The 12361-nt window shown below is 41.9% G+C and overlaps 1 protein-coding gene across 1 annotated transcript in view; it reads right to left on the bottom strand.

Annotated features, from left to right (window-relative positions):
* OSBPL2 (oxysterol binding protein like 2) overlaps nucleotides 1–2954 on the bottom strand; it is a 68896-nt gene extending 65942 nt beyond the window's left edge. The window contains exon 1 of the mRNA XM_060771989.2: nucleotides 2866–2954. The gene's annotated coding sequence lies outside the window, so the exon portion shown is untranslated. The remainder of the gene's footprint in view (nucleotides 1–2865) is intronic.
* Between the last annotated feature and the right edge of the window lie 9407 nt (nucleotides 2955–12361).

Genomic DNA, 12361 nt, shown 5'->3' with positions numbered 1-12361 from the left:
ATTGTTGTTTTGGTTGTGTCAGGAGCAACTTGAGAAACTGCAAGTCGCTTCTGGTGTGTCTGCAAGGATGTTGCCCAGGGGACGCCCAGATATTTCAATGTTTTTACCATCCTTGTGGGAGGCTTCTCTCATGTCCCCGCATGAGGAGCTGGAGCTGATAGAGGGATCGAACCTGCGACCTGCCAGCACAGGGGTTTGACCCACTGCGCTACTGGGGCTCCTTATAGTACATGTGATAGCAAAAAAAAAAAAAGCCAATGGGATTTTGGCCTGCATCAATAGGAGCATAGTGTCTAGATCTAGGGAAGTAATGCTACCCCTCTATTCTGCCTTGGTGAGACCACACCTGGAATATTGCGTCCAATTCTGGGCACCACATTTGAAGAGAGATATTGACAAGCTGGAATGTGTGCAAGTGAGAAACTGCATCATGGGTCTGAAGTACAAGCCCTACGAGGGGCGGCTTAAAGAGCTGGGCATGTTTAGCCTGAAGAAGAGAAGGTTGAGAGGAGATTTGATAGCCATGTATGTGAGAGGAAGTCACAGGAAGGAGGGAGCAAGCTTGTTCTCTGCTTCCCTGGAGACTAGGATGTGGAACAATGTCTTCAAACTACAAGAAAGGAGATTCCATCTGAACATGAGGAAGAACTTCCTGACTGTGAGAGCTGTTCAGCAGTGGAACTCTCTGCCCCGGAGTGTGGTGGAGGCTCCTTCTTTGGAGGTGTTTAAACAGAGGCTAGATGGCCATCTGTCAGGGGTGCTTTGAATGTAATTTTCCTGCTTCTTTGCAGGGGGTTGTACTGGATGACCCATGAGGTCTCTTCCAACTCTTTCATTCTATGATTCTATGTGAGGGGAAGTTACAGGGAGGAGGGAGCGAGCTTGTTTTCTGCTTCCCTGGAGACTAGGATGTGGAACAATGTCTTCAAACTACAAGAAAGGAGATTCCATCTGAACATGAGGAAGAACTTCCTGACTGTGAGAGCCATTCAGCAGTGGAACTCTCTGCCCCGGAGTGTGGTGGAGGCTCCTTCTTTGGAAGCTTTTAAACAGAGGCTGGATGGCCATCTGTCAGGGGTGCTTTGAATGTAATTTTCCTGCTTCTTGGCAGGGGGTTGGACTGGATGGCCCATGAGGTCTCTTCCAACTCTTTGATTCTATGATTCTATGAACCTGCGACCTGTCGGTCTTCAGTCCTGCTGGCACAGGGGTTTAACCCACTGCGTCACCGGAGGCTCCTATAGTACATGTGGAAGTGATCTATAAGTTTTAGTAGACCACAAGCTGAACATGAGTCAATAGTGTGTTGTTGGATTGATGTTTTGATGTGAATGAATTGATATTGCTGTTTTAATTGTCTGATCTGTTTTGTACTGTTGAATTGGTTGTTAACCGCTCTGAGTCGCCTGAGAAGAGCGGTATACAAGTGAAGTAAATAAATAAATAAATAAATAGTGTGAGAGCTGGAGCTGCTAGAGCAGTGTTTCTCAACCTGGAGGTCGGGACCCCTGAGGAGGTCGCGAAGGAGTGTCAGAGGGGTTGCCAAAGACCATCAGAAAACACAGTATTTTCTGATGGTCATGGGGATTCCATGTGGGAAGTTTGAGCCAATTCTATCATTGGTGGAGTTCAGAATGTTCTTTGATTGTAATGAACTATAAATCCCAGCAACTACAACTCCCAAAAGTCAAGGTCTATTTTCCCCAGGCTCCACCAGTGTTCACATTTGCGCATATTGAGTATTTGTGCCAAGTTTGGTCCAAATCCACCATTGAATGAGTCCACAGTGCTCTCTGGATATAGGTGAACTACAACTCCCAAACTCAAGGTGAATACCCACCAAACCCTTCCAGTGTTTTCTGTTGGTCATGGGAGTTCAAATCCATCGTTGGTGGAGTTCAGAATGCTCTTTGATTATAGGTGAACTATAAATCCCAGCTACTACAACTCCCAAATTACAAAATCAATCCTCTCCAAACCCCACTAGCATTTACATGTGGGTGCCTTGGGTATTTGTGCCCAGTTTGGTCCAGTGAATGAAAATACATCTTGCATATCTGATTATTTACATTATGATTTTTAACAGTAGTAAAATGACTGTTATGAAGTAGCAACAAAAACAATGTTATTGTTGGGGGTCACCACAACATGAGTGACTGTATTAAGGGTTCACGGCATTAGGAAGGTTGAGAACCACTGTGCTAGAGGAAGCTCATCTGTGCTCTCCCCGGATTCGAACCTGTGACATGTCGGTCTTCAGTCCTGCTGGCACAGGGGTTTAAACCCACTGCGCCACCTGGGGTTCCTATAGTACATGTGAAAGGGATCTATAAGTCTTAATAGACTACAAGCTGAACATAGTCAATAGTGTGAGGAGGAAGGTTTTTAAAAAAAATACAATTCTAGCCTATATGAATAGGAGTATAGTGTCTAGATCAGGCATGGGCAAGCTTGGACACTCCAGGTGTTTTGGACTTCAACTCCCACAATTCCTTACAGTCGATAGAAAGGGGGCTGTGGCTGTTAGGAATAGTGGGAGTTGGAGTCCAAAACACCTGGAGGGCCCAAGCTTGCCCAAGGGATAGAGACTGGGGAGAAATAGGAAAAGAGTGGTCACCCATTAATGATGCCAAAAAGGGCAAAAACCAAGCCTATCATTCATTCCTATCACCACTGTTATGATCAGTGGGAAGAAGCAGGGAAGGAGGCTTCCCCTTTAAGGATGCGTGACGGGAGGAAGGAAAACAAAGTCTGTGGTTCTTCCCCTCATCCCTCGCACATCCCCTCCTCATCTCTAACCCGAATTGGAGACCCCCAAGCGGTCCGTGTAGACAACAAATGAGAGGCCGAGCGACGGTTGGTTACCTGCCAGGCGCGCGCTCCCTTCCTTCCTTCCTCCCTCAACGAGACCCGCTGACACCAAAGCGGAAGTGAGACCCCTTCCGCCGCCGCCCTCCCTCTCTCAATCTCCCCTCAAGTCCCGCCCCCTTCTGCTTTTTCTACTTGATAGACAAGCTGCCGCTTCCAATCCAGAAGCGCGGAGAGATTTCTCCCCCTCCTTCCCCTCCCCCCGCTCCTTCCTCGCTGCAAACCGCCGTTTGCTTGCCCGCGCCCCTCCTCCCCGCTGGCCAATAGGAGGCCAGCAAAGGGGCGTGGCTTATGCTAATAACAAATACATCCCCCGTCTGGATTCCTGACTGTCAAAAGTGCTCGCTCCCCTCCCCCTCCCTCCCTCTCCTCTTGGTGGGCGTGGCTATGCAAATATGGAAAGGGATGGCATGTTAGAGCGCGTCACAAAAACCAAACCAGGGCGGGTTCTTGTCCTCAAAGGGCTCCCCCGGGCTACTTCTGTCCTGCGCGCATGCGCATCAGAGGGGGAGAAAAGAGCTACTTTTGTCCTGCGCGCATGCGCATCAGAGGGGGGAAAAAGAGCCCACGCTGTAGGAATGTAGTATTGCAAGTCCCATCTCTTTCCCTTCAAAAGGGCCTTTGTACAAGCCTGCTTGGCTTGCGTAAGCCTATCTATCCGCATTAATTTGCCTGTTTCTTAGGACCCTTCCACACAGCTGCATAAAATCCACATTGAACTGGATTATATGGAAGAATGGACTCAGATAATCCAGTTCAAAGCAAGTATTGCGGATTATCTGCCTTTATATTCGGGTTATATGGGTGTGTGAAAGGAACCTTAGGGCCCTTCTCAACTGCCATATAAAATCCAGATCTTCTGCTTTGAACTGGATTATATGGCAGTGTAGACTCATATAATCCAGTTCAAAGCAAATATTGCGGATTTTCTGCCTTGATATTCCGGGTTATATGGCTGTGTGGAAGGACCCTTAGGCCCCTTCTCAACTGCCATATAAAATCCAGATCTTCTGCTTTGAATTGGATTATATGGCAATGTAGACTCATATAATCCGATTCAAAGCAGGATTATATGGCAGTATGGACTCATATAATCCAGTTCAAAGCAAATATTGTGGATTTTCTGCCTTGATATTCCGGGTTATATGGCTGTGTGGAAGGAACCTTAGGCCCCTTCTCAACTGCCATATAAAATCCAGATCTTCTGCTTTGAACTGGATTATATGGCAGTGTAGACTCATATAATCCAGTTCAAAGCAAATATTGTGGATTTTCTGCCTTGATATTCCGGGTTATATGGCTGTGTGGAAGGAAACTTAGGCCCCTTCTCAACTGCCATATAAAATCCAGATCCTCTGCTTTGAATTGGATTATATGGCAGTGTAGACTCATATAATCCGATTCAAAGCAGGATTATATGGCAGTATGGACTCATATAATCCAGTTCACAGCAAATATTGTGGATTTTCTGCCTTGATATTCCGGGTTATATGGCTGTGTGGAAGGAACCTTAGGCCCCTTCTCAACTGCCATATAAAATCCAGATCTTCTGCTTTGAACTGGATTATATGGCAGTGTAGACTCATATAATCCAGTTCAAAGCAAATATTGTGGATTTTCTGCCTTGATATTCCGGGTTATATGGCTGTGTGGAAGGAACCTTAGGCCCCTTCTCAACTGCCATATAAAATCCAGATCTTCTGCTTTGAATTGGATTATATGGCAGTGTAGACTCATATAATCCAATTCAAAGCAGGATTATATGGCAGTATGGACTCATATAATCCAGTTCAAAGCAAATATTGTGGATTTTCTGCCTTGATATTCCGGGTTATATGGCTGTGTGGAAGGAACCTTAGGCCCCTTCTCAACTGCCATATAAAATCCAGATCATCTGCTTTGAACTGGATTATATGGCAGTGTAGACTCATATAATCCGATTCAAAGCAGGTAATCTGGATTATATGTGTTGAAGGAACCCTACATTCCAGGATCCCATCCCAGATATTCTGTATTAAACTGGATTATATAGCAGTTATTATATTGTATATATTTTATATTATAATATATATTATAATATAATATATATAATAATCTGGATTATATGGCAGTGCAGAAGGGACCCTATATTCCAGGATCCGATCCCAGGTTTTCTGTATTAAAGGGATTATATGGCAGTTATATTATATATATAATATATTATATAATTTAATATATATTATATTATTTATTATATTAAACTGGATTGTTTTGAGTCGCCTCTGGCTGAGAAAGGCAGTATACAAATGCAATAAATAAATACATGATCCCCCAATGCCAGATAACCTGGGATAAACAGAAAACCTGAGATTAGATGATGGGATATAGGGCCTGTAGTTAGGCCCCTTCCACACAGCTAAATAAATTCCCACATTATCTGCTTTGAACTGGATATATGGCAGTGTGGACTCAGGGCCCTTCCACACAGTCATAGAACCCAGAATATCAAGGCAGAAAAACCCACACTGTCTGCTTTGAACTGGGTTATCTGAGTCCACACTGCCATATATTCCAGTTCAAAGCAGAAAATGTGGGATTCTATTCAACTGTGTGGGAAAGGCCCAGGATAACCCACTTCAAAGCAGATGTTGTGAGGGCCCTATATCCTAGAATATCAAGGTAGAAAAATCCCACATTATCTGAGTGTGAACTGTTCTGTCGCCGCTGGACCTGAAATGAAGTGCCTTTAAGAGAAGATGTATGGCTTGGAACCAGCGGGAAGCCAGGGCCCCCGAAAAGAAGCCTTTAGAGGAATTTCCCTTAATAGAAAGTCTTTATGAGGCTTGAGCTTAAATATAACAGTCTTTTATTGATGAACAAACAGGAATTGTAAAGCTTTCATAACAGTCTCTTAGCTCTTGCAATCTTGTTCACAGGGAACAGGCACTATCTTCAAAAAACCTTGTTTAAAGGAAAATTCCCCTTTCTAGCTCCTCCCAGATTGCTGTGAACCTAAACCTTATTGATGTGGATTCACTACCGGGCTGAACTGCGTATCAACGCTGAGCGAACCTATCAAAAGGCTTGTAATCGCTTAGCTGCTTTGATGGTTAGAGCTGTTATTCCCTCCGGAATTCCTCAGGGCTGTAAGGCTGTTTCCCCGGAACCTTTGGGAATCGTCAGAGGCTCTCAAGACTGTTCTCCCCTGGAAAGTCTTAAGGGACGAAGCCTTTGCACAGGAGGACGTCTGTATACATCCTCTGCATTTACTTCCTTTGCTGAGACTAACTGAAAAATGCCCTCTTCCCTCAAAAAAACCCAGAGAGGGGCGGGACCAGGGATCCTAACTATAATAGACAGGTGGCTTGCCCTATGATTGCAAACTATAACAGGAAGCCACCCTGCAGCAAAATCCCAAGCCTTGGATTGCAAACCAAAATTTAATTCAAAGCAAATAAAATTGGAGCTCCTGGAACATCTGTTCCAGAACATGGACTCAGATAACCCAGTTCAAAGCAGATATTGTGGGATTTTATGCCTTGATATTTGGAGTTATATTGCTGTGTGGAAAGACCCTAAAATACATTAAAATGCTGTTTGAGTAATCCTCATGCAAAATGGTTGGGACCAAACATATTTTTGAATTTGATTTTTCCTAAATTACGTAAGTATTATTTACATATTGTATTGTTTAGGAGGAGGAGGAGAACAATGACCGATCTTGATAATATAGTGAAGAGTAGAGACATCACACTAGCAACGAAGATCCACATAGTTAAAACAATGGTATTCCCTGTAGTAACCTACGGAGGTGAGAGCTGGACCATAAGGAAGGCTGAGTGAAGGAAGAGAGACACTTTTGAACTGTGGTGTTGGAGGAAAATTCTGAGAGTGCTTTGGACTGCAAGAAGATCCAACCAGTCCATACTTCAGGAAATATATTTTTTTTAACTTTTTATTTTTACAATACAGAAAATACATACCTTGCACACACAAAACATTTACAATTCCCACCACCAACATGAGGATTATTATCTTTCACATATTCATTTCTTTTTGAGACAATCATTATTTCTTTATCTTTATACATTTCCATCCTGTATGCTATATAGCATTTGTATCTTATTTCTTATGACCTGATCTCCAGAATGATTCATAATATAGTTCATTACCCTTGTCCATCTATCTTCCATTTCTCTCATTCGATTTTCATTGATTTTTAAATCATTTAATTTCACATTCATAATTTCAAATTCCATTTGCTCCACCATATAATGGTACCATTTATTTATTGTCCATTTTGATTTATCTTTCCACCCTAATACTATTACTGCTTGTGCACATTCAATTATTGCTTCTTTTATTTCCCTTTTATTTCCCATTTCCTCTCTTTTCCCTAATACCGCTAATTCCTTTGTTATGACCCACTCATTTCCTAATATTTGATTTGCCACATTTTGTATAGTCTGCCAAAAGTCTTGTACATATTCACATTCCCACATCATGTGCATAAAGTGCCCTTTCTGGTGGCATCCATGCCAGCACTGACTACTCCCCTCTTTATAGTAGTATGCTAATTGGCAGGGTGTGCGATACCATTTGTGCAATATTTTCCTCCTCGTTTCTCATACTTTAGTATTCCTTTCCATCCCTATTATCTCTACCACATTTCTCATTTCTTGTTCCGAGATTTGTAACTCCGTTTCCCACATAGTTTTCAAGTCCTGTATTGTACATCCATCGGCCTCTATTAGCATTGTATATATTTTGCTGGCCTGTGCCTTCTTTCCTTCCCCTTTTTCTCTTATTATCTTTTCAAAGGCGGTATCTTCTCTCTTAACCATATTGATATTTTCTTTTGTTTTGCAATATGCACAGATTGCTCTTATCTGTAACCAGTTTTCTTGCCCAAGCCATTGTTTAATTTTATTCTCCCTTACCTTTCCCTCTCTGTCATATAATTGTTCTACTCTCTCTATTCCTTTTTCCTTCAATATCTGGATATTTCTATTCATATTTGATTCCTTATCCTTGTTAATTATCCATACTGTTGACATTTTGGATTTTAAACTACTTATTCTCCCTTGCCATTTCTTCCACACTTGCATTGTTCCTTTCATTGGTCCTGTTAATTTATCTATATTTCTCTTATCCCATTTTCTAAAAATTATTTCTTCACAATTAACTCCATTCATTTCCTTTTCAAATCTCACCCATTTTTTATTTGTCACTTGTAATTCTATTGCTCTTTCAATTTGGAAGGCATCGCTATATAGCTCTAGGCATGGGCAGCCCCATCCCCCTTTCATTTCTTTTGCAATTCTCAATTTTTTCCTTACTCTTGGTCTTTTCCCCCCTTCAACCCAATAATTTAGTTTCCTATCCCATTCCTTTAATTTTGCCAAGGGAGGGATTCCTGGGAGAGCCTGAAATAGATATATAATTTTTGGAATTATCAATATTTTCAATGCCCTTATCCTAGACATCTGTCTCAATTTTTTTTTTATTCTTCCACCTACTCAATTGTTTTAACATTCTCTTCCATGCCATTCTGTAATTTCCATCTATTATTTTATCAAGTGTCTTATATATCCAGATTCCCAAATACTTAATCTTTTTAATACCCAATTTTAACCCTGATTCCTTCCTTATCTCCAATTGTTCCCTTGGGGGTGTATTGATAAATAATATCTCTGATTTCTCCATATTAACTGATAGCCCTGATTCTTTTTTAAACTCCCTCAAAGTTAATTGAATTGATTTAATCATTTCCCTTGGTCTCTGTGTCAAAATTATTGCATCGTCCGCATACAGGTTCAATCTCAATTCCTCCTTCCTCCCAATCTTATACCCTTCCCATGTTTCATCCGTCCTTATTCTATGTGCTAGGGGTTCTATTGCCAGAGCAAATAACATTGGAGATAACAGACACCCCTGTTTGGTCCCATTTTCAATTTGAATGTTTTCCGTTCTTTGTCCATTCACTCTAATACAAGCTGTATTTTCCCTATATACATTTTTGATCATTTCACAAAAGTTATTTCCCAAATTGAGTTCTTTACATAATCTGTACAAATATACATGGTTTACTTTATCGAAAGCTTTGTACACATCTAACTTTAGAATTGACAGTTTTCTTTTCATTTTTGTCAAATGGCAAACATACTTCAGGAAATAAAGCCCAACTGTTCATTGGAGGGAAAGCTTTTAGAAGCAAAGATGAAGTACTTTGGCCACATCATGAGAAGAGGGGAAAGCTTGGAGAAGACAATGATGCTGGGGAAAATGGAAGGAAAAAGGAAGAGGGGCCGACCAAGGGCAAGATGGATGGATGGTGTCTTTGAAGTGACTGGATGGACTCTGAAGGAGCAGGAGGTGGTGACAGCCGACAGGGAGCTCTGGCGTGGGCTAGTCCATGAGGTCACGAAGAGTCGGAAATGTGTTATTCTATATCCTAAACCATTTGCTGTTTATTTGTTCAAACAGCAAATGGTTTAGGATATAGAATAACACATAAAGGGATAGCCTGGCAATGGGACCCAATTCTAAACATTGAAAATAATTCTTGGTTCATATGCACATGGCCTGAAGGTAATTTTGTGCCATATTTCTAATCATTTTGTGCATGAAATAGTTTTGTTCCTTGAACCATCCAAAAGCAAATTTTGGAATATTTTGGATGAGATATCTTGGGAGCGGAACCCAAGTCTAAAAACAACATACATTAATCTTTCATATAATTACAACCTGTAGGTCATTCTATCTTATCTATCTATCTATCTATCTATCTATCTAGTCCAGGGGTCCTCAAACTAAGGCCCAGGGGCCGAATACAGCCCTCCAAGGTCATTTACCCGGCCATCGCTCAGGGTCAACCTAAGTCTGAAACTATTTGAAAGCACACAACAACAACAACAACAACAACAACAATCCTATCTCATCAACCAAAAGCAGGGCCACACTTCCCATTGAAATACTAATAAGCTTATATTTGTTAAACTTGTTCTTCATTTTAATTATTGTAATGTATTTAAGGTTGTTGTTTTTTTGCACTAAAAATAAGGTATGTGCAGTGTGCATAGGAATTCATTCATGTTTTTTTTTTTTCAAATTACAATCCGGCCCTCCAACAGTTTAGGGGACTGGGACCTGGCCCTCTGCTTAAAAAGTTTGTGGACCCCTGATCTAGTCAAAGTATATTCGTTGGTTTGTACCACAAAGCAGTTACTAAGGGCCCTTCCATATAGCCCTATATCTCAGAATATCAAGGCAGAAAATCCCACAATATTTGCTTTGAACTGGGTTATTTGAGTCCATACTCAGATAATGTGGGATTTCCTGCTTTGATACTCTGGGATAAGGAAGGGCCCTGAGTCCACATTGCCATATACCCAGTTCAATGTGGATATTAGACAGCTGTATGGATTATATGACAGTGTAGACTCATATAATCGAGTTGCCATCAGATAATGTAGATTTATTTATTTATCATGTCAGGAGCGAACCAAACAGTTGTATTGTATTAACACACACACAAACAGAGGTGGCCCTAGGTAATTTTCAATGGTAAGCAAACAGTATTTTGCCCCCCCCCCCCCCCCAACCAATCACTGATAAATATTTTCGGTTCGTCGTGGGAGTTCTGTGTGCCATATTTGGTTCAATTCTATCATTGGTGGAGTTCAGAAAGCTCTTTGATTTTATGTGAACTACATCCCATGTGAACTATACATCAAGGTCTATTTTCCCCCCAGAGCACCTCAAGAGCGCCCCTGGGCAAAATTAACTATACTGCAAATGCTTACTTTGCGTAATGGGTTGAGCTGCCCCTGCACACAAAGTTTGCAAACTTGGTATTATACTAAATGTCCTTTGACCAGAAGCTGGTCACTTGGAGTGTTTCTGGTGTTGCAATAAGAAGGTCCTCCAATGTGCATGTGACAGAACTCAGACTGCATTGTAATAGGTGGTCTGGGGTTTACTCTTCTCCACTCTTGCATGTTGTGGACTCCACTTTGTGGCCCCATTTCTTAAGGTTGGCTCAGTATCTCGTGGTGCCAGAGCACAGTCTGTCCAGCACCTTCCAAGTCACCCAGTCTTCTGTTTGCCCAGGATGGAGTCTCTCATTTTGGTATCAGCCATTGATTGAGGTTCTGGGTTTTAGCCTGCCAGTTTTGGACTCTCGCTTGCTGAGGTGTTCTAGTGAGTGTCTCTGTAAATCTTAGAAAATGATTTCTTGATTTAAGTCATTGGCATGCTGGCTGATATTTAAACAGGGGATGGGCCGGAGTTGTCACTTGGATCTTTCCCTATTGGTTGCTACCCCGTGATAATGTGTAGACACCCCGTGATAATGCTGCTTGTCGACCAGAAGTGACTATATAATGTGTGTTCTGGAACAGCTGTTCCAGGAGCTCCAATTTTGTTTGTTTTGCATTGAATGTTTGTTTGCAGTCCTAAGTTTCAGGAACTCTGCAGATAGGTGGCTTCTTTTGGCTGCAATCATAGGGCAAGCCACCTGTCAATTATAGTTAGGTTCCCTGGTCCCACCCCCTTTTTAGGTTTTGGAGGGAATGGGAGCCAGTTTGAGTTCAGTCCACACAGGGAAGCTTTCCATGCAGGACATAAAACCAAGAACTCCTATAGAAAGCTTCGTCTTCTACGGCTTGGCTGGGGAGATATACAGAAAAGGCCCCACAGTTTGGCTGAGGATTTTACAGCCTTACAGCTCCTTTGCTGAAGGACTTCAGCCAGCCATCACTGAAACCTGAACTCCTTCTTTTCCCCTGGAAGTCTACAAAGCTCTGCTTGGTAAGGGTCGCTCATGCAAGCCAGATGCAGTTGGTACCGGGTGCAGGGGCTCCACGCCCACAGAGGCAAAGACAGACTGCCCAGATTAGAAGTTAAGGATTTCCTCATTAGTTACAGTTAAGAAGATAGTGCCTGTTCCCTGTGGACAAGATTGAAAGAGCCTATAGACTGTTAAGAAAGATTTAAAGTACCTGTTTGTTTTCATCAATAAAGAACTGTTGAACCTTTAAGCAATCTAAAGACTCCAAGGGCCTTTAATCTGAGGCAGCCCTGACATCCCGTTGGGCACACAGAATTTATGTCCTGTCTACAGTCTTATGCACAGTCCCAGCGTGCAACAGCACAGTGTGGATTATCTGATTTGATAACCTGGATTATATGGCAGTGTAGAAGGGACCTAAGTGGCTAAGTAGACAATTTAGGGATGGTGGTGAATATCTTGATGGTTATATTAAACTTGCATTAACCTGATACAGTTTTTTTCAAAGTAGATTCCATATTTGGGATTGTTAGGAAAGGAATTCAACATAAAATTGCCAAGACCATAAAGCCTATATACAAATCTACGGTGTGACCACAGTTAGAATATTGTGTGCTGTTCTAAGTAAACACCACACCTCGAAAAACACAGTGCAAGGCTGGGAAAGGTGCAGAAAGGGGCATCCAATATAAGCAAGAAGCTGGAACAACTCCCCAGTGAGGA

Source organism: Anolis sagrei, chromosome 4, assembly GCF_037176765.1.
Source record: "Anolis sagrei isolate rAnoSag1 chromosome 4, rAnoSag1.mat, whole genome shotgun sequence".
NCBI classification, from domain to species: domain Eukaryota; kingdom Metazoa; phylum Chordata; class Lepidosauria; order Squamata; family Dactyloidae; genus Anolis; species Anolis sagrei.
The sequence above is the reverse complement of the archived record's forward strand: the minus strand, read 5'-3'. Positions and strand labels throughout refer to the sequence as shown.